At 38.3% G+C, this 5,000-nt stretch overlaps 2 protein-coding genes across 8 annotated transcripts in view; one reads left to right on the top strand and one right to left on the bottom strand.

Moving 5' to 3' along the window:
- Nucleotides 1-5,000, top strand: part of LOC123518312 — a 301,357-nt gene that overhangs the window by 181,523 nt on the left and 114,834 nt on the right. The gene's annotated exons all lie outside the window — the stretch shown is intronic.
- Nucleotides 249-5,000, bottom strand: part of LOC123518310 (glutamate-gated chloride channel-like) — a 51,747-nt gene continuing 46,995 nt past the window's right edge. For all 7 annotated transcript variants that reach the window (XM_045279053.1, XM_045279056.1, XM_045279058.1 and 4 more), the window contains one exon: nucleotides 249-5,000. This exon is cut by the window's right edge and continues 326 nt beyond it. The gene's annotated coding sequence lies outside the window, so the exon portion shown is untranslated.

Below are 5,000 nucleotides of genomic sequence, written 5' to 3'. Positions count from 1 at the left end.
GTGGGAAACACACACACACACACACACACACACACACACACACACACACACACACACACACACACACACACACACACACACACACACACACACACACACACACACACACACACACACACTCATTCCTTTAGAGAGAGCAATTTCCTCAATCAACAGGAACAATAACTAGAACATCACTAAAAAAAAAAAAAAGAAAAGTAAAGGGTTCGAAAAATTAAACGCACTTGTACTCAATAATAGAACTTGTGTCATAGTTTATTCTTTTATTTGGACTTCACTAAGAGACTACGTGGTTTTATATTTTTTTCAATACATAATGAATTTGACAAACATCATTAGTAAATCTTTGGTAGTAGCAGTAGCAGTAGTAGAAGTAGCAATAGCAGAAGTAGTAGTAGTAGTAGTAGTAGCAGCAGTAGTAGTAGTATCAATAACAGAGTAGTAGTAGTAGTAGTAGTAGTAGTAGTAGTAGTAGCAGCAGCAGCAGTAGTAGTAGTAGTAGTAGTAGTAGTAGTAGTAGTAGTAGTAGTAGTAGTAGTAGTAGTAGTAGTAGTAGTAGTAGTAGTAGTAGTAGTAGGTTATTACGATGACTGAAAGTTACTGTAGGCGTTGTTTTCTTGCTTACTTATTTTCTGGTCTCTAAGTCACAGAAGTAAGTCGAGTTATCAACACCCTCTATTTGTTTACTTAGGCACCTCTACGTACGCCTCTAGGACATTGTGTGTGTGTGTGTGTGTGTGTGTGTGTGTGTGTGTGTGTGTGTGTGTGTGCGCGCGCGTGTGCGTGTAGTAGTATATGCCCGACCGATTCATTAAAAGAACGAAAGATATGTTTTCGACGTTATTATTATCATTTTCATTATTATTATTACAATTTTTGTTGTTGTTGTTGTTGCTGCTGTTGTTGTGTAAAGGAGCATTGTGTTTGTCAATTTGTTATGAGTATTGAGTCAATCTGTTATGGGTATTGGATAAAAGCCACCGCGGTGTAGCATGTGGTGTTGTGGTGGGCGTGGCGGCGGTGCTCCAGATGTTCAGGGTGTGTGTGGGTGTGGCTCGCAAATATCCGCTCTGGAAATTGCCCGGTGAAGGTTATGACGTCATTAACAGGGCTCGGATTTACACCCACTTTTAGAACCGTGAAATATTGTTGTTTTTAAGAAATACACCACCCATAAAGGAAATATTTCACCTCACCAACTTTTTTTTCTTTTTAGTTTTTATTTTCTGGAGAATAGTTTGCTAGAGTAAAGTTGTGATTTTGTTTGTTTTATCCGTTCAATTTATTGGTTTGTTTTTCACCCGCTCTTTTATGAAATTGAAAACCGTAAAAGCAACATATTTTTTTTTCTTCGCAATTTAGAAATGTTTAGTATCTTTTCTTCTTATATACTGATATTTATTCGGCTCAGATTTATTTTCCTCCATATACATTTTTCTATTCATTTACTTTCTAACTCGCACATTTCTTTCCTTTTTTTTCAATATATACGAGCAATTTTCCTATTAATTTAACTCCGTAATGCATTTGTTTTTCAATATCGTTTACATGATTAGTTTGCGGGCCGTCCGTATGGTGGCGCGGCGGCAGCTTCACTCCTAAAGGCGGAGTAGTAGTAGATAGTTTAGCGTCGATATTACGAGTATACTGGAGAGGTCGAGAGGCGGTAAAGATATAAGATAGCTCCAGGTGGCGCGCGCAGTGTGTGTGTGTGTGTGTGTGTGTGTGTGTGTGTGTGTGTGTGTGTGTGTGTGTGTGTGTGTGTGTGGTGATCATGTGTATATTATCATCCGTGTCTTTTATTGTGTGAATGTTGTCATTGTGTGGTTATTGTGGTAGTGATAGTTATTGTTACTATTGATGGTGTTACTGGTGGGTTTATAGTGCTGACGATGATGATGACATGTGTGGAAATGTAAGGAGCATTGTTCGTCGGATGTGATGTTATTGTTAGTATAGTGGTGGTGGTGGGGATAGTGTCAGCATAGTAGTGGTGGTGTTTGTAATGATGTGTTGTGGTGACGTAAATGGTGGTGTTACATGTGGTGGTGACACGAGTAACGGAAAGTGATGCTGAGGTGGGATCTGTCACAGTGGTATTGATGGTGTTGTCAAAAATGCTATCAACTCTTCCCCTAGAAATAAAACTGTATCGTTATAGCTTACGTACCTTTGTCCTGCTGATTATTATTTTTATCAATATTGTTATAATTACTGATATTTTCTAATTTAACTGCTTATTCTTTAACCTTCGTAATGTTGCGATAACCACGACACAACACAGCGGTAAGGGAAACCATCTCGTCACGCTTCCTTCACAGCAGCACCGCCAGAATAGTACAGGTAAACAAACGCTTCAAGACACGGTGCACTTTTCAACACACTTTCTTTGTATCTTCATCCTTTGTGTCGTGTTTGGTATATAACGATACTTTTTTTTTCGGGGGTATGGTACGGTTCTCGGCGCTGCATCCCGGTCGGAAGTCAAGTAACATGCGAACCGTACTCCATTCCACGGTGCTTATAGTTTTCCTCTCAGTCTTAAGCTCCGCGATCTCCTTAGAAGCTATCTGTTGTCGCTAGGAAGATTACCAGCAGATCAGGGGACTTAAGATCGTGGAAAAGTAAAGGTGGCCGAAAAAGAGTGCGACACGTTAGCAAACTGTTGACCGTGACTATAATGTACGTCCTCTGGGTTGAGGCTGAACACACTACGAGCAAGTGTAATCATAACGTGTTGCTGTCAAATTGTACTGTAGACACGCAGAACACTTAACACGTGTCTTTTCCATCTTACAATCATTGTATATTCGACTGAATGGTAGATTTAAAGGCCAGTGGCATTATCATCCGGCGATGCTAACAATCTTCGTACACCCAGGTAGTACATACACAGAAGTGCAGAGTACCGTACTACTACTATTAGCGAGCCAAGGATCTTCCCCCAACTTCTGAACGAACGCATCACGAGGCGACCCGAACCCTCGACATTGCTTTATTATCACATTTCATCGAGATTTCACTAAAGTTCCGCTGCGTTCGGCTACCAAACATCCAACGCCCAGGATAGAAGAGGAGGAGCTCGTTGATTCGCTTGATGTATGTATGTATGTAATGTATACGCTCTAAACTTGCAATAACAGTATTAGCAGCATCAGTAGCAGTAGTAGTAATAGTAATAGCAGCAGCACTAATACAAGATCACCACTCTCTACGCTGAGCAAGGGCAAGATCTTTTTACTCGTTTCTAAGGCTGCAGTGCGCACTTCATGAGGGCCGCGATGATTGACTAGGAGCAGCCCTGATGGTGCCTACTCGCTACCCGCTACCTATATCGAATCTTTTTTATACAGGCTTATGTACATAGATACACAGCGGCCAAAGAGCTTAAAAAAGAAGGCGGAAGGAGGTATGGTAGAGGAGGCTCGTGTGCATTAGTGGATGAATAGGTAAGGCAAAAAAAGGAAGCCTAAATAGATCAAAAGAATGTGTGAAGAGGTTAAATGGGGGAGGTAATTGAGACGTAAAAAAGGTTGAAAATAGGTGTAGTGTGTACTGTAGAGGGGCCTGAATGCGTTACTGAATACCGGGATAATTAGATTAGGTCATAAAAGGATTCTGATAATGAAGATCAAGAAGAAATGTGAAGAAATAATCAAATACGAAGGTAAAAGTAGGAAACAAGGTGTAGAAAGGATACTTGAATACAATAGAACACCTAAATAGAGAAAAATAGAATATAGCGACTAGAAAATGGACAAAATTTTGTTATAAATGGATATGTTGAGAATGCATAGGATGGCGGAAGGAAAAGTGAAGTAAATGAATGAAATACTTTAGTAATATAAGTAGGAGTAGTAGTAGTAGTAGTAGTAGTAGTAGTATAAATAACGAGTTTTGAAACAGGAAAAAAATTATGCATGGAATGGTATAGATAGTAGATTAGGCAGAAAACGTATGTAGTATAGAGAGAACTAGAAGTGTTATGCATCTTCGTTTATTGTTCGACGTGTCAAGAGAAGAGTATGCGTATTATAACTGTGGTGATCAACGCTAAAGACGCTGGCGCTGCTCATCACGCTGACTAGTACTGATGGTGATGATGGTGACGATGGCAGTAACGTAGATAGTAATAGTGATTACGATAAAAGTAATGATAATAATAATAATAATAATAATAATAATAATAATCTAGTCTTAAGCTACGTTTATAATAACGGTTATGCACTATTATTGCTTTGAAATTTGTTTTTTTCTTTAGTGATATCATTATCGTTATTATTATTGTTATTATTATTATTATTATTATTATTATTATTATTATTATTATTATTATTATTATTATTATTATTATTATTATTATTATTATTATTATTATTATTGGCATCATTGTTACAAACTGCATCACCATCACCATTATAATATTACTATAGTTACGACTGACAACAGTAACGAAAGACAATATTGACCTGTGACGACACAAAGATTCAAGTGTGACGTCAGAAAATGTTTCCCACACTTCATTTTCTTCAGTGGTATCACTCTGAACAACACCAACAGAAAACGATGTACCAAAACTGTGTGGCATCATATATTAGTCAAGGAAAAAAAGTTGGTATAATTAAATCTGGCTTTTCTGTAACATGACCACGTCAACTCAAGTCAACACGTGGTCGATGTGCTGCCTTCATTGGCTACACTGCTGACTTGATACTCGCGTCTCGAGGAAATGGGCTTTTTTTTTTTTTTTTTTTTTTTTTTTCATTGCAATTGTTTTTTTCAATAAATATCTCCGTAATTTTAATTTCACTGCTTGAATTCGAATTTGTGTACTTACTTTCACTCTGCTCACACCGAACGCCTTCTGAGTCATCTTCAGGTGCAAATCTCCTCTTCACTTGCAACGTTGCTTCGTCTCCGTCTTTGAAGTTCCTCTTCCATCAACGTCTGTCACTTTCTTTCTGCGTACTGCATCATATTCATCGCCTACCTCAATCCCT

Source organism: Portunus trituberculatus, chromosome 43 (assembly GCF_017591435.1).
Source record: "Portunus trituberculatus isolate SZX2019 chromosome 43, ASM1759143v1, whole genome shotgun sequence".
Lineage (NCBI taxonomy): Eukaryota > Metazoa > Arthropoda > Malacostraca > Decapoda > Portunidae > Portunus > Portunus trituberculatus.
This window is presented reverse-complemented; position numbering and strand designations above follow the sequence as displayed.